General features: G+C 40.2%; 1 pseudogene; it reads left to right on the forward strand.

The window, feature by feature from the left end:
* The first annotated feature begins 9,994 nt into the window (after positions 1 to 9,994).
* LOC147451309 (uncharacterized) overlaps positions 9,995 to 18,584 on the forward strand; it is a 58,835-nt pseudogene continuing 50,245 nt past the window's right edge.

An 18,584-nucleotide genomic window follows, 5' to 3' on the forward strand; every position in this document is an offset into this window, starting at 1 on the left:
CATAAAGCATGATGAGTCTCGCATTCTAACACTAAAAAGTACACCAACTCACCAAGGTCCAATCTAATTGTAGACTTGCATATCTTATCAAGCTCCTCGTACTCAAACTGAGTCCTGTGCATATCTTCAGTTCTAGCTGCATAGGCAGTAGGCAACTTTTTCTTCTTTTGGACAAGCACGTCATGCATTTGGTTCTTCTAAAACTGAAAATTAGTGCCATCAAACTTCTCTATGTCATAAATGTCATGGTTCTTTCTAGTAGACATGGTGACAAAACCACCAAAAGATTCTGAGAAAATTTCAACAGGGTTTCATTTGTATTTAAGACTATGTCAACCAAAATACGAGACAAAATGACCAAGTATGTCACTCACAAAGAATAAAAGAGGGCAATGTCTCTCAAAATCACGCGTATAGAGACCAATTGAGGCGCATAATCTATCAAACTAATGATTGACTACCAACTTGGCATCAAAAGCACCTATACTAGTCTATACATGTCCTATGGTGAGGCCTCGTAAGGGATGCTCCACTACCTATATCACCAAAGGTATCCCCACATTTGAGAATACCCCAGCTCAATGAAAAAATCACGCTTTCAACCATCAACAATGTAGGCTATGCAGCAAAACGTACAGCCAAGTCTCAAAAATGGCTATCATCCGAACCAAGCCTTAGAAATGGTCGGGACTGCCGTACTAGCCAAAAGATGGCTCCACAAAAGCGTACCATGGCAGTATCCACAAATATATACAAGTCTTTCATGATGCCCAAACAGGTGCCAAAAGCATATGCATACAAAGAAATATCCCTATGGGGAGTCAAACCACTCTTAAAAGAGCTCAAATAGTGTCAAAAGTGCCAACATATGCATATACGCATTAAAAACACTGCTCCCACTGGAACCAAAATATCGCAAGCACTAAAACCTGTAGCATGTGAGTCAATGGTGATGTCATAGCCGAAGCCAAAATCTATGTTGACAGTCATAGTCAACAACAGGTTGGAGTTACATACTTGTTGGTTTTGCTATTTCTTGGATATCCATTCTTCAAGACTGTACATCCATTTCTACCATAGATGCAAAGTATGTTGCATTGAGTGAGGCATGCAAAGAATCTATCTGGCTTGCTCGCCTAGTGAAAGATCTTGGATTGGAGCAGTGTACACCTGTTCTTCATTCTAACAGTTAGAGTGCTATTGCCTTGGCTAGAAATGCAGTGTTTCGTTCCAAAACGAAACATACTGATGTGCATTATCACTTCAGTTGTGAATGCCTGGCAAATAAGAGCCTTGATTTAATGAAGATTCCTACGTCAGAGAACACATTGGATGCACTCACTAAAAGTCTCTCCAGCCATCAGTTTTAGCACTATCTTGAGTTGATGGGAATTGGGTGAAGCATGGTTCTCTTCCATTCTTATGGTCTCCCACATTGTCCATCAAGTGGGATAATGTTAGGTTTAATGGCCATGTGGTTGACCATCCATCACTAACTTCTACTAACCCTAAGTGTACAACTGCACACTTGTGTGAGCCACTAACACAAAGTAGAGTGTGTATTGTGCCAAAGTTCATAAGATAGAGAAGAAAGAAAGGGGGCACATAGTGTGTGTCGGCTCTCCCCCTCCAGCATGTGTGTGTGGCTATGGTGGTGTGTGTGTGTGTGTGAGTGTGTGCGTATTCATCTTTCTCTTTTGTTGTGCTCCCATCTCCTCTCCTTCAATGTGTCCATCATTATCTACTTATTCTTCCCTAGAGTCACCTTCTTAAATGGAGACATGAAGTCTAGATTCCACTTCAAAAACATTTTCAACGTCTATATGGTAGTCATCAAAGATATATTGATTTTTGTTGGTCTTCCCATCCTCTAGCAAACATGTTTTGAAAAAATCCCTAATATTTTTCATCATACCTTGCCACCGTAATCCTGCATGTAAGATTTTTTTGTAAGCGATGTCACTACAAAAATGACCTCCTGAGCTCCCACTATGAACCTTAGTTATCACCTTCATTCTGCCTTGCATGGGCACACATCTTTGCATCACTCCATCAATTTCTAGTTTATACAGTGTTCCAAATTTGATGGTGATTTTTAGACTCCTAATGATCACCACTTTCTTATTGGATGGGGACCAATCGTGTGGAGGAAATTTTTTAAACTATAGAAAATCAGACACATGTTTCCACTTTGAATTTGGTCCATTCATTGCCATATTTTGGAATAATTTACCATCTATTGGTCCATCTTTTAGCAATGTAGCTCAAATTCCTTCAATACTTCTGGACAAAAAATCAGCACCGCAATGAGTTTTCCCTGGCTTATGAAAGATCTAAAACTTAAACTCAAGTGGAAACATCATCCATCTAATTAATCGGTCCTAATTTACCACCTTTTAAATTAATAAAAGGAGTGCTTGATGATCTATATAGAAGTGGAACAACTTTCCCAACAAATAGTGTCTAAACTTGGTTGTACTAAACACCATTCCTAGTGTCCCTCACTCACTTCTGGAGCACCCTTTTTTATCCACATAGAACATGTGACTGGTAAAATATACTTGATAAGGGGTCACTATATGTAAAACCTATATATCACATGCATTCAAGGACTGTTTAAAAAGCCCCATAGTTGTGAATTTTTCACTAATAAAAGGGCCTTATTCGTATTCAATCTGGAAAAAAAATGAAGGCCATTTCTTCCAATACCTTTGGTATGGAAAAATTTGAGAAAATAAAGAGTAAAATAATCCCTATTATGAAACCCATGTGATATACATATTGTTATTGTAGTGAACCCCCCCCCCTCCCCCCCCTCCCCCCCGCCCCAGGATCCCATCTTTTCATCACACTGAGCCAAAATTTCCCCCATTGCCACATGAGATGCATCCATATAAACATGGAATATCACTTCCCAGTTTTGGCTAACAAAGAATTGGTTTGGTGATGATGGCCTCTTTTAATAGACACTGATATCCTTGCCTTTCTTGAAATGATGCATTTGAATCTTGAAAGTGTTCCTTATGTTCTCAAATGATTTGTAATATGTGCAGTGGAATTACTCATTTGACTTATGTACTTTTGTCTAATATTTTATGCACCAACTTTTTTACTTTTCCTCTTGTTGGTTTGACCTTTAACATTATTGAATTTTTCTTTCACATATCCTTGATCTTCTTTTTCAAAGAGTCCTTTTTCTTTGTAGTCATCAGATCCTCTGATTCACTCTCAGAAAAACTTATATTAGAGCTAGACTTGACTCCTCTAGTGATGACTCACTTGCAGGGCCTTCATCATTTATGGCACTTCTCCTTCTTGGCTTATTTCTCCAACATCAAAGATCTCTGCACTAGATCATTAAACTTTTTGGTTGGTGCTGGTATTTCCTACTCCCTAAGATTCTTGCTCTTAAACCCACTCAAGAACAAGTTACGCATTTGCTTCTTTGAAGGTGGCTCATTCAACTATTTTTGGTGAGTTATTTAATCTTTTCCACATAACTTTTGACCGCTTTCCTTGCTTGATCTTGTATAGATCATAGAGTATATCTTCATCTCCCTTGTTGTTGTTGTGAGTCCCAATAAATTGTCTTTATCATTTTGTCGTATGTTCGAAGTTTGTAGGTTGGATAGTGGTAGTACCATTTCCTTGTTTCTTCCTTTAGAGTCAGTGGAAGTAATCGCCCTAGTCATCCTTATCAATGTTGTTCAATTTTGAATACTACTCAAATGTCTATATATGGACATCTAGGTTATCCTTATTTCCACCCTTAAATGTCAAAAGGGTAATTTTAAGACTACTAAAGGAGTGTTCCCCATGTCTGAACTTGTAGTGATCAGCCTCTCGTTCTGTATGTCTAGGGTTCTCGTTATGATCAAGTTTTTTTTCCTTGTATTTGTGATTATTGTGGTGGTTTGTATCGGCATTCCATCTATCATTATATTAGTCTTCTATGTTACAATGTCTAGTTTATTCCTCTTATCTAACTTTTAATGTGAATTTTTTTTCTTTTGTCTCCTACCATTAATGTGAACCTTCACTTTACCCTGGTTATCTAACTTGTGAGACCCATGTAAATTAGAGCCCTCTTTTAATGCCTCCTCCTTGATTTTATAGACTATTAAGAGCCCCAAGCCCATCAGTCTCTATCCATTCAAGGTTGGAATCTGTAAGGACATGGGTCCTATGGGCAAGGCCACCAGCACGACTGAACAGTGTGTACGCTAGGAGGAGGCTATAAGATAGCATGGTTGGGTGGAGGCTAGCACATGCATTGCCACCGCCCTTTCACTGGTATCCGAGCTATTGGACATGGGTCCTATGGGCAATGCCACCGGCACGGCCGGACAATGTGTACGCTAGGAGGAGGCTATAAGATAGCACGGTTGGGTTGGAGACTAGCACACACATTACCACTGCCCTTTCACTGGTATCCGAGCTATTTTTAGAAGGGGCTAAAAGCACCTTGCATGTGTGTGCGACGCCCTGCTTCTCTCCCACGTTCCGCAGACAGGGACGTCTCCGTTGTGCAACAGAAAGAAGGAAGACACAATTCCCTGTGCAAGCAGTGCGTGGACAGACAACGACAACCGACCATCTACGCCCTCCATAGTGCACGACTAAGGCAAACACGACCGGCAACTCGATGGCACTGAGGCTCCGAAGGCTTCCGTTGGCGCCGTATGAGGAAGGCCCGCTTAACCCTTGCATGAAGGAGGGTTGAACCCACCCCATGAGGGTAAGAGGCCAACACTTTACCATCAAGCTATTGGCCCTTGTTGTGTATAAAATGGAAAGATAGTCTACTTGTGTTGAAAGGAAAACTAGAAGAAAGGGGAAAGCTTCAAACTTCAAGGAAGTAGCTTTCTCCTTCCTTTTCACTTCTTGGAGGAAGGCAAGTTTTCCTCCAAAAATTATTTTTTCCTCAAGGAGGTAGCTTCAAAGTGAAGAAAAGCCTTCACAAAAACGACGAGTTTTTGTGAAGAATCATTAAAGGTGTTCTTATATGGAATGACAAGTGAAGCGCTCTAATTCTCGCAAGGTGAGGTTCACATGCAACACAAATTGCGAAGCATACAAAACACAAAGACTTCAATTTCTCAATGTACAAGTTGTCGTTTCTTTTTCTCTCTCTGCATTAGTGTGTGTTTACCATGGCCAGTGAGGATATCCCACCTACACACACATTTGATTTTGAGCACGTAGATCAAAATCAGGACACCACGGATGCTGCTGACACTTAATATGCATGATGATGATGATATAGGAGATCATGGGATTGTAGATATGGCTTCTTTCAATACTTTGGAACATTGCCAAAGAGTACTTGAAAGCAACCTCTCTGCACTCAATGCAAATGTTACCAATCTTATAGAGCTACTTGTGTTTTATGAATTCACAGATAACTCAAAGATCCACAAGTGGCACGGTTCAAGGGAACCAAGCTCGCACGACTCAAGGAGTCCAAGAGACAAGTGCTACAGAACATACAGAAGGTAGCAATGCATTACTTAAACATATCACCATTCTTGAGTTTCACAGGGAAGAGCGTGATCGCAACAAGGATGCGGTCAATACGTTCTTACACAAATGGAGTGATATTCATAGATTGAGACACACCCCGTATATAAAGACGACTGTGGAAATAAGTCTATCTCTTAAAGGCAAGGCCTATAAGTGGTGGATGGCATTTCCAATAGATGATCATCCTTCGTCTTGGGCTGCGTTTCAAGCTTCTTTTTTCAAATAGTTTTTGGACTCCAATGAAGAAGATAAGAATTGGTTAGCATGGGATGCATGCCGCATGTCTGGCCTCTCTCTCACAGAGTACCTTTCAAAGTATCGAGAAATCATATTAAAACTAGAAGGTCTAGATGAATTCCAAAAGATACAGAGTTTTAATAGGAGTCTTGACAAAGACTATCGTCTTCATGTCAAGGCCCAACATCCAAAAACTTTGGAAGAAGCCATTAGTCATGCACAAAGATATGATGATAACCAAGAGAGGAAAGGAAATGTTCCCTACTCTAAGAATACTTTTTCTAAGAGCAATGTGGCTAAGAGCGAGGTAGATCTCCCACACGTTCCAAGAGTAATAAGAGACAATCTACCTCTCCACGCCCACAAGAGGCTAAGAAGCCTAAGCAATCACAAGACACTCCATGTGCGTCTCAGACTGCTGATTTTGAGCGTGCAAAGAAACACAATTTGTGTTTTGGATGTCTTTCGGACCAACATAACAACAAAGATTGTCCTCTTTTGCAAGACAAATAAAAGGCCATGCACACGGTGCAATGCCTCACATTAGATTCATCTCCTAAATATTGTGTTGTAGAGGTTCTTCATATGGAAGAAAAGCACAAGTGTTGTGTGCCTTCTTCAATGTGGCAACCCACCTTTGGCCCCCATGATTTGATTCACATGCATGGCACTATTAACGGACAACGTGTTCGTATTTTAGTGGATGATGGTGCAACTCATAACTTCTTGAACTATAAGCTAGTCAATAAATTGAAGCTTACACAGACTCCCAGCTCTCACAAGTATGTGGTGGAGCGGATGTCTGGGAATGATAAAGAAGTATGGGACGCCGTAGTTCAAGGGGTTGAGCTTATTGTTCAAGATCATACAATGACCCTGACTTCCAAGTTATGAACATGAACCGTACTGATGTAGTTTTAGGACGGGAGTGGCTACATGGTCTAGGAAACACATTGCCCACTAGTTATCAACGCAACTCCTTATCCTTTATGTCCAATGGTAAACATGTGCTTTTGCCTGGTGAGAAAAATATACCATCTGCACCTCTTATATGTACAACCGAGATTTCTATTTTGCAGAAAGAAAATTTAATGGATGAAGTCTTTTTGTGTTACTGTTTGTCTCCAAGTCTTGTGAATTCTCAAGAGCAAAGTGCATTGAATTCTAGTAATGGTATGCAAAGTGTAGTGAATTCTACTGATAAACAAAGTGTTAGCAAACCTAACAAGCAAAGTGCTCTAAGTTTTAATTCTATAGAGCAACGTGCAGCTCTTGTAAAACAAACATTACAGGAATTACAAAATTCTCATCCGAGCATAACTCTAGTTTAATTTCTCCTTTTGCACGGCAAAAGATGACTCACTTACTCACAGAGTATAGTGATGTGTTCTCAAGTGATTTACCACCGGGTTTATGCCCTACACGTGATGTGCAACATGGCATAGATGTCTTGTCAGGTACTAAACCGGTGAGTAAACCACCTTATCGTATGAGTGCTAAAGAAGCCAAGGAGGTTGAGAGTCAGTTGGCTAACTAACTCTCTCGTGGTTTTATTAGACCTAGCACTTCGCCTTGGGCATCACCAATTCTATTGGTAAGAAAGAAAGATGGTACTATGCGCATGTGCGTAGATTATCGCGGATTAAATCTTTGGTCTAGTATCCTCCTAGAAATTTTCTTTTTTTGAAGGGTTTTCTTCAATTATGTTCTAACATCCATCATAAAAACTGGTGGATTACCTAAGAGCATTTCCAACTAGATGCCTATGTTCTGGAAGTTTATCGTCGTCATCTTCCTTATCTAGGGGATCACATCAATATTGGCTTGTAAAACCATGTAATCTAGTATTCTTTCTAGGTCTTGGACAGCATTTAGGTTTTTCATAGCTTTCCATTTTTGGACCATTCTTCCAATTTCTACAAATAGTATTTTGAATCTCTCCACCTCTAAGTAGGCATCATTATTAGTGAGATATTTTTGAATCTAGAGCTCTTTCTCTTTTTATAACTTCTTTTTTGAATTGAGAAATTGATTAGAAAATTCAAATATTTTCATTTGCAAACCATCCTCCTAACTGCTACATAAAGAATTTCGAAGCACTCCAAGTCGAAGTTGACATCATTATCATCAAGGTATTTGAATATAGAGATCTCATTCTTTTGATGCAGAAAATAGACTATCATCCATTGCTTGTCACCTTTATGATTAATACCGCTTTTTGAAGTCTATCTATCACTTCTTTGACCTTCATAGCATAGCTGGGATTCATTTTATATTTTTACAAGCTGACTATCCTAGCATTAGACATAAGTGGTATTATACGCTAACAAACTCCATGGTTGTCTCCTTTCAAATTAGTGTGCTTCAAGACAAACATGTCTTGATATTTTGAAATATATATTCCCTTGCTGTTTATTTAATTTTTGTCCTGTGATGTTTTCTAACCTTTATCATCTTTGAATTTGACTTTGAGCCCAAGTTCCATTAGAATATACTTATTGATCATGTGGTAAAAACTAGTTTGGTATCCCACACCCTTTTCTTGTAGTTAAGGATTCAACTTCTTTTGGTGCTTGAATTTCAATTGAATATTCAATAGCTAGTGTATCTAAACCACTCAGAGATTTTACTTCTTCAAATAATTTTTGGCTTCCACCATCTCATATTCACGTGCTCAGATTCTTAGACTCCTTGGTATCTCTATTTGATTTGTTTCTACCCATTGTATTCATTAGGAAAATAATGGAGTCTAGGAGGGCCTCTTTACTGGTAGTTTACGGGATTCAAACCTTTAGTTGAAGAAAAACATCAAATGAAAACTCAATTTCAAACACCACTTATAATCACAATACTGGTTGTATACCTTGTTCTTTACCAAATGTTTTGTTACTGGGGAATAACACACCACTTACAATCACACCGCTTGTAGCTCCTCTAGTCCAACAACCCCCTAGTTGAAATATACTATCACATTTTCCCTCCCTTGCAAATTAACGCCTCTACATCCTCTCCCTATTATAATTAACAGCCCTCGTCTCCCTGTTATATATTGCCCCCCCCCCCCCCCCCCCCCCCCCTCAAATAATCTCTCAAGGTATTTATCGTATCTTCAAGTTCCCTTTTCCTAAAAGCTACTCCTTTTTTTGTTCCTTTACTGTTTTTAATAGCCTCCCAACTAAATCCCAACTTATCCCTTTCTAGTACTCACCATCTCTTAGTATACTCTCCTGCATTGAGAGTTCCCCCCTCTCTTAACTACACTCTCCTGCATTTCAAATTCCACCCTACACCACCCTATATAAGAACACCCCTCCTAGCACATTCTAAAACTCTACTCCTAAATTTCCACTAATGAGCTCCACAAGGAGCGAGACGGGTTTGACACCCTTTCCCCCCATTTTGTTCCCTTCCACAAGTGCTTCACACGCTTAACAAATCTTACAATTTTATTTTTGAAAAAAAAAGCGTCGCACACTTTTTTATCCATTTACCCATCCTTCCCACAATATCTACCCTTTGCATATTTTTGTGTTAATTTAATACCTTTACAGTCCTCCCTTACTAAAGCTTTCGCCCCGCATTAATTCCTGAACTTTCTCGAAGAGCTTAGTTATCTTTTTCCCCCCCTTTTTTTCTTGGTCTTGATAACCTATTTTTGACCATTGCCTTGATAAGCCTTAATACTGCAGTACCGTGCTACCCTCGTCACTATGTGGCACGGCTGGATTCCAGAGGGGATCTATGGTGGGAAAGGGAAGCGAGAAGCGAAACGTAATCCTAGCCGTCCCAAGGCGAATCGGTGAACTAGGATATGGTGAACTAGGGGTGAACTGGGGTGGAAAAGTAAAATGCACGTCTTTTTAGGAAAATTCTTGATTATTGACTGGAGGTGAACTTGGGGTAAACTAGGCCTGACAAGTAGATTTGCACATAATCCAAGGAGAGTTAAAGGGCAGTCATTATTACTTTGAGAAGGCACATTTCAAAAAGCCAAACCTTCACATAGGGGGACTCTAATGTGCCGGTATATTGAAGAGAGAGAGCTTTGAAATTAGTGAACTAACAGTAAACTAGGGTGAACTAGAGGTAAACTAAGGTTTTTTTACTTCACCATAGTGAACTAGGGGTGAACTAAGGGTAAACTAGTGGTGAACTTGGCCTCGCCTGTAAATGTGGGTTCACAGAGGTGAACGAAGCATGAACTAAGAGTGAACTAAACTCATCTTCCTACAATATGGAATCACTTGAAGACCATGCGGGCAACGCGATCATATCCGACCTAGAGTGGGAGAGTGACTCAAGCAATAGCAACACATGTGATCAAGCTAGTGACTCTCCGAGCTCCTTTGAAGGTGATGAAGTCATATCGCGGAGGACACAAACAAGGTTACCTGCCTTCGATCCACTAGCATATGTTTCTCCTATTTTCTATTCTTTTGAAAGGAGTACTTTTGAGTTGATGAAGAATGTGATTAGGGATGACACTTTAATCACCTTGGCAGCTCTTAAAGCTTGTGATACTAGAGGGGTGCTAGATTTGGGTAGATGGAGAAAAATGAAGGAAGGTTTGTGCTTGGACAACCTGAAGATGGCATGAGTTATCTTTGTTTACCCTCATCATCTTCAAAGCTCAAGATATCTTATCTGGAAGAATGGGGGAATATTGTCCAAGGTTGCCACACAAAGGGGTATGAACAAAATCACTTGGGGATAGAAGATACCATTAAAACGATCAAGCTAGAGTGGTGTGTGGACATTAGAAGACATGGGATTCCACTTGACTATGTGAAGGACCTTCTCAGTGCTTGTGTGTCTAAAAAATGGAAGGAATCCCTAGAGGCATGCAATAGTGCCAAAAGAATGCATACATGTGTGTGTTTTCCGCATCCCAAAAGTGTAGATGTATCAGAAGTAAAAGCAACTTTGGTGGATATTATGGCTGAGCATAAAGTGAGGCTTGTTATGGTCCATTCCAATAAGAGCCATGGTATCTCTAAGACCGCTATCGATTACACTTGTCATAGAGGTGGACAACCTAGAATAAAGGTACCAAAAAGAGGCTTAGAAAAACAAAGAAGTGTGGATGCCCTTTCAAAGTCAAAGTAGAATATCTTGATGGCAACAAAAAGGCCTCCATTTTGTTGTTTCCTCTTCATGAAGGACATACCCTTGGTAGTCTTGAGGATTTATACCACTTACCTGTCCACCCAAATGTGATTGAGTGTTGTGTTGAAGATCTATCATTAGGTGAAATTTGGACTCACAAAGGGGCCCTTTAAGGAGTTTGACTTTACCTCTCTCTACCAAAACGGGCCCATGGATAAACTTTTGCAAACAAACTCCAAAGTTGGAGGAGGTTTGAAAGTTAGAATATCCTCTTCAAGCTCTGTCTACTGATATATAGCACGCCATGAGATTCCTCATATTTTAGAAGATTCTTTTTTTGATTCGCTTAGATCCGGACAGAGTTGTCACATCATAGGTGAATCAAAAAAAGAATCTTCTAAAATATGAGGAATCTCATGGCATGCTATATATTAGTAGATAGAGCTTGAAGAGGACATTCTGACTGTCAAATCTCCGCCAACTTTGGAGTTTGTTTGAGAAAATTTATCCATGCGCCCGTTTTGGTAGAGAGAGGTAAAGTCAAACTCCTTAAAGGGCCCCTTTGTGAGTCCAAATTTCACCTTATGTTGATGTTGGCAATGCACGAAGTGTTGCAAAGATGTCTTTATCAAAAGAGCAATTACATTATAAATGGTCTTCTTCCGTTGATCAAGTGACCTTCATATTCTTTATGATACAAAGGGAAGTTTCAACAATGTCATTTCAAATACAAAATCAAGGTATTTACTGGGCTATCTCTTTGATTCAAGTACACTTTGTAATTTCTCGTGGTGAAACAAATGCATTTTAGGGTATACTTCTCATTTTGTGCTCCAAGGAGAACTTTCTAGGGATGATTGGACATGTATGTTGACTGAGGCTACAATGCTAAAGAAGCAGGGAAAGGTATCCATAATATTTTGTGCTTGTTTATGAGATTTGTAGTGACCAAAATTTGTTTGAGCATAGTGCCTATTGAAGCTTTTTTTGTGAAAACATGCAGGTGTGATACTACCAACCTTACAATCCTCATGCAGCAAATGACAGTGAAAAGCCCTTTATTCTTATCATTCAAGACCAATGGATGTTGGAAATGGCTATGCAATTCTCTCGGCATAACTCATGGGCTATTGATAGCACTTTTAAGACGAATGCGTTTGGGCTACCACTATATGCCGCTGTCTTGCCAAGCCAACATGGTGTGGGTATTCCGATTTGGTTTATGATGTGATCTAATGACCCAGGCTGAGACCATGAGAGGATAGCATTATAGATAACATTATCTACAATCCTATCTAGAATGGGAATGTTAGACCTACCACCCTTGTCATTGACAAATCTGCTTTAGAGCTTGAAGCATTCTCAAAGGTCATCAATAGAGATGAATGTTGTTGGCATTCTTATGAAATGGGACTCCGAGAGCAACATTTTTTCCACATTATTGTGTGTTGGTTCCACAGAAATAAAGCATGGGTGGAAAATCTTATTCCAAAGGTTTGTGGACTCTTCTTTGCGAATGCAATGCATGTGTGGGTCTCTGTGCACCTTGATAACCAGTTGTTCTTGTATATGTAGGTACCAAAGGAGCTCCAAGATTATCTTTATTCATCAATGACAACACTTATGCATGCCTTCAACGAGGTAGAATTTGAGAATCACTACCAAGAGCTTCTTCAACACTATGCAACTCATGTTAATGTGCAAAGGTATGCGACAAATGGTTGGTGTGGACGTGACTGCCCATGGTGCAGAAGATGGCCCAAGTTTGGTCGTTTATTCAACTATGGGAATGTTGAAACTACCAACGTAGTGGAGAGATTGTGGCAATACATAAAGTATACTTTATTAGATGCGCTGATCAATAGATCGATTGTGGATCTCTTGCATGCTATTGTGGGTGATTCAACAACTGGCACTAGAGTGGGTGGTACTTTATTGGAGTTCTTCAAACAAAAACAAGAAATAGGTAAGACAAGCCCTCATGGATTGATTTATCTCTTTGTTATGAAAGAGGGATCTTAAACTTAATTTGGTATTGTTACTCTAGTTGACTCGGGCCGCTACAACATCCGGGGCTCTTCAAAGTAACACACCACGTGATTACATGGTGGGGAGAAAATACTACAAATGTACAAGGGTGATCCTTCCACCTTGGAAATTGTGAATGAGATGACACTATTATTCAAGGTTTGAAGTATTTCTAATACAAGCCAATGGCATCATGTGAGCATGCAATGCAAGTACTGTGATTGCCCAGATTGGGCAAGCAGGTGTAAACACCTATATGCACTTCACCTAATCATAAAAAAGTACTTTCTGCACTTGTATCCCTTCATTCCAACTGTGGATAATGAGCATGCCGTTGATAAAGATCTCCAGAACACAGAAGATATCAATGAATATTTCGCAGGCAACTCAATTGAGGATGGGGTTGATGATAATGAGGTCTTGAAATGTGTAAGAGAGGTCAAAAGCATACTTACAAGGATTGAAGAAGGCTTGAAGGACAATGATCCAGCTCAAAAAGCAGTCTTGTTACGTGAACTCAACATTTGCAAGGATGCCTTACTAAAGACCTCACCACCGAAGGCGATTGAGATGCCTATGAGAGGAAGTATACGGCAAATACAAGAACATGTGACTCAAAAAAGACTTGGCCATGGGAAGAGGCCACAAGAACTGGAGCCAAATATAGAGGTTTATGAAGCAGAGACATCCCAACCAACAAAGCGAGCTCACGTAACTGGTATATTGTGAAGGAAACATCAACGTAGCAGGTCTCGAGTTCGATTTCATGAGACACCACGAATTTGGTGTCCACATTGTTGCACCCAAACATCCATGGTTGACCCCAGGGTTACCACTACATGTGAAACTTGCCATGCATTATTGCCTTTATTGTCACAACATACCCTTCCGGATGGAGAGACCTACCTAATAGATAAACATGTGAGAACATGTGATATCCCAACAAATGTAGTACGCAAGATTATTTCTTGTACATCGAGAGAAACCCCAACAGATGAGAGAGACTTTACAATAATTGGTCTATCGTTGTCATGTAATTTGAATTACCTTAGTTCAAGACTCGACTCCTTATAGTTTGTAGCAATTCCTCGTTACCATTTGAGCCTTTTATCCCTACAATAATTGGTCTATCATTGTCATGTAATTTGCATTACCTTAGTTCAAGACTCGGCTCCTTATATTTTATAGCAATTCCTCGTTACCATTTGATCCTTTTACCCCTACAACAATCGGTCTATCATTTTGTGTTGATCACCCCATTTCTCGCAAGGTTGATCTTCACTCTTAGAGAATTAGAATCGATCTTAACACATCATAACACATCATTTCTCACATAGCAAGAGTAGATGCACAGAGAGACATATTGGAGAACCAAGATGGATTATATTTCACTATTCTCTCATAAGATCTCAAAAGTTACATCACAAAAGTTTTTCATATAATAAAGCGATTTCCAACGCATGAGATAAAAAATAAATTCTACATAGATATCCTAGTATGGGGTTTCCAAAACACATCATCCTTGCACTCCATCAAGTCCTAGAGACTTTTTGCTCCATGCTATAAGATCCTCTTTTAGCCTTTGAACGGATTGGTGCTTGAACCAAGTCTTTGTGAGTTGTACATCAAACATAGAGAGTAAGTGAACCATGTAAATCACTAAAGATAGACCAGCACATAAAGTTAAGTGTTTTTTCAATAAAAAACATTTACATACCCAGATCTTTGATCGTTTGCCAAAGGCCCCATCAATAAGATGCTTCATATAAGCCATAACATAAAACCCACAATCATGGGCATTTGGTGGATGTTGACCGCTGGGTCAACAACACAACATAACTCAAGTTTCGTACCAAATTAAGTCTTATCTTTTGTGAGTTATGAAATGCTGCGGATTATGGCTATAAACGTCATTTGTAATTAGTAGTTATTATAGTTTCAGAAGCCGGGGTGAAATGTCACTTCCAGATTGTAAATACAAAGTGTGTTCAGAAGGTAGGGTTTACCCTAATTTCAATTGGAAAGTGGAATTTGGCCATAGCTTGACAGGAAACCATAAGATGGCTGCATGAGCATGTCTTGCATGATTTATTGAGTGAATGAAAGGGGTTTCACCTTATTTGGGTTCAAAGCGGACTTTAGTACTTTTGACTGAAAAAGCAAGAACAACTAAAATTTGGGACTTTTGACATCCAAACCAAAATCTAAGCATACCACTGGGTTACTGACATCAAAGGGAAGCTGTGGGACCAATCTGGGGTCAAACAGGCCAAAAAGACATCCTCCAAACTGAATTCTGAGTATACCAAAGTAATCAGCAACTCAAGGGGAGCCTGGGCTTTGAGTTTGAATCCATTCTGATGAAAAAGACATCCTACGTGTAGGATGTCTAATGCATGCAAATAAAGCCAGACTTTGACTTTGAGCATAGTAAGGTGTTATATAGCCTAAGGCAAGCCTCCTAGTCAATTTTAGTCCAATTTGGAGTTGATTAGACTGATCAATACCAGCAACAGGCTGTCGGAACAGATTTTTGACTCATTGACCAGCTAATAGGTGTCCAAATCAAAAGGTAAAAGTAGCTGTAAGCTCATCACAACAAGGGGAAACAACAATGCAAAAATCTAGGCAGAACACAGCAAGAGACATCCTACGCGTAGGATGTCTATTGGGGCATACTGCAAAGAAAATTTGACCTGGCATAGACAGTGAGATTCCATTTGGCTTAAGGGTTTCAGAACTTCTTTCAGAAGTGAATTTAGACCTTGTTTGCCCATTTGACGAAGCAAAGACTGAATTCAGACTTATTCACGTAAGTTGACAAACATCTGAGGGTAGTACTGTTTCAGATTAGCAAACCTAATCTAGAACGTCATCATTGTATAAAATACAGTAGTGGTTGAGATTAACTCTCGAGTTATACCAATCATTACTAAGATAACCTCTAGCAGATAAATGCTTTGATTCAATTGCCGAAATTAAAATGCTTGTGTTCAGGTATATTGAGCAGCAAAGCAAGAAATTGAGTAGAAACTGACCTTTGCCAGCTGAGTGGTTGGATTTGTGATAAATTGCATTGATAAGTTTGATGAATTTAAGATAAAAAAGATACATTGTTAGAGACCAGAAGGTGGCAGGCGACCAAGGTAGCTTATTGTCCACCGAAGAGAGTGTAACTTAGGCAAGGCTAGATCCGCTAGCACCGATTATTGAGGAAGGTATTGATAGTGACACTTTGTCAGACAAATCCTTCTTCATGATGGGTAGTCAACAGCCAGGAGGTTTCACCTATGATGGACCTATGCGAGGAGGAAGCACCTCCCAAAATCCTTTGAGTGATTCCAAGCTCACGGTGATCTTCTTGGAGGGAACAAACTTGAGAGGAGCCCTAGTCTATTCTGACTATCAAGGCCGCAAGTGCATTTGTATCGAAGAGAGGCCAGCTCAAAGATTGGAGATAATCCGAGTCTATGATGATGGAGATAGATTCCGAGACGAAAAGGGGAACCACTATTTAATAGTTAGTAACCCTGAAGATTACAACAATATGGAGATAATGTGGCGAAAGGGACAATGGTTTCAGAAACTCAAGAACCGCCACCAAACATTGATCGGCCCGGAGCTATTTTTATGTATGATAAGAAAACAACTAGGATTCCAACTTATAACGAGAATGTGGGAATCTACAAACATGAGAGTGAGGGTATAGTCTCTTACTTTCGCAGCAAAGAACCATACGTAAACGAATTAAGCAAAGACAAGGTTCTTTACTTATTCTCTTATGAAACTGCTACGGGGAAGGGCATAGTTTTTGTTGATAGATACGGGCGAGAATACCAACGTATTCTCCCAGAGGAGGTAGAGAGGGCAACAAGTCCAGGAGCATCAACATATGCCCCTGAGGAAGTGTCAAGAGCCACCTACACCCCAAGTAAGTCAACGAATCTTTTTTTCAGATGAGTATGACGCTACCTCACATTCCACCCGACCGCAAGCATTCAACGGCCAAGACCAACCAACAAACCAGCCATCATTGTAGGCATGGCTTCGACAGAGTGCAACAATGGAATCAAAGATGGTTATCAAGCCGCACGAGGGCTCAGGGATTTGCAAGAACCACCACACTATTCAAGGTATCAGACAGAGAGTAAGCTAAAAACACAAGGGTCAACAGAGCCTGGATGACCACCCATAGAACGAGTTCGCAGAGAAGAACCAACTCCAGGGAGAACTGTTAGAAATTATGGCTTAGGAGCACCATTGGGAGAGGAACCAGCCTATTACAAAAGGCCTAAGGAGTTATATCGACTAGGACGGGGAGATCCAATGATGAGGTTTGTAGACCATCGAAGGATTAGACCTTCTCAAGTACAAAAATGGGTAAACAAGAAATACACAGGAAGCAGAGACCCAAGAGATCATGTAGCAGCCTTTGTGTGTGTAATTAGGGCCGAAGAGGTGTTAGATTTTCCTACCCAATTTGCAGGGTTTGGACTAACCCTAGAGGATGATGCTGCCACTTGGTTTGACTCTATATAGGGTAGAGACTTTGAGTCGATGGAGGAAGTGTTTGACAAGTTTATCGAGGAATTCTCTCAAAGGGGAATCACTCATAATACCGTCTCACAGATCCATAAATTCAAACAGAAAGATGGAGAATCTGTACGAAAGGCAGCCCTAAGATTAAAAAGATATGTTAAGTTCTATCCTGTTGAAGAACTGCCAACTCAGTCCAGACTTATGCTGATATTCATCCAGGGACTAAGGAATGCAGATCTCTAGAAAGACTTACATATGAAGAGGAGCACGGCGTTGAATGAGTTGAGCAAAGAGGCTCTTTACCTTGTGAAAAATTGTGCAGTCTACAAAGAGGGGGAGTTCAAGGACCTTGATGACGATTTGTCTTCACAGCAAAGTGGAAGCAAGTCTTTTAAGACAGCACCAAAAGGAGAAGTAACGATAAATCAGGAGTAGCTTGTAGATGAAGTGCTAAAAAAGATCAACTTGTACACCAAACCCCAAGCTAAACAGCCCAAGTGGTGTGCTATTGAACAAAAATGGACAAACCATGGGACCGAGGAATGTTATTATAACAAGGGATATGTGAGAGAGAGACCTTACGCTCCCCAAGCCCTAGTAGCTTCCCCTCAAGTTCCAGCGATGCCTAAATATCAAGCAAGAAACTTACCAGGACCTGTAGGTGTGGAAAGACCACAACCGGTGTTGGGGCAACAACCACCCCTACCAGGATTACGACCAGCTGGTATAAGATACACACCAAGAGTAATTGATTCAGAAGATAAGGCTTTGGTGCCTATGCATGCATATTATGAAGATCCCAATGGATATGCGGCAAACCCTGTCTATTATCCACCAGAAGAACCCTCGACGCCAGAACCATGGAGCATGATAGGAAATCAGGGACCACCAACTGCTACACAGGCAGTAGGAGAAGGAAGATATAGCCTAGATGAACGAACATTGATGTTCATAGACAATGGAGGCATGGGCAGACAGAGGCATGCTTACCAACAAAGAGGAGCTCAAGGAGCACCTCAACAACCCAAGGGACCCTGTTACAAGTGTGGAGGAGACCATTGGCCGAGAGACTGTCCTCATGATGAAATCATTAGAGTCAATGTGTATTGCCTAGAATGTGGAATTACTCATTTGATTCCTGATTTCCCTAA

Source organism: Adiantum capillus-veneris, chromosome 9 (assembly GCF_014529385.1).
Source record: "Adiantum capillus-veneris isolate H3 chromosome 9, ASM1452938v2, whole genome shotgun sequence".
In the NCBI taxonomy this organism is placed as follows: domain Eukaryota; kingdom Viridiplantae; phylum Streptophyta; class Polypodiopsida; order Polypodiales; family Pteridaceae; genus Adiantum; species Adiantum capillus-veneris.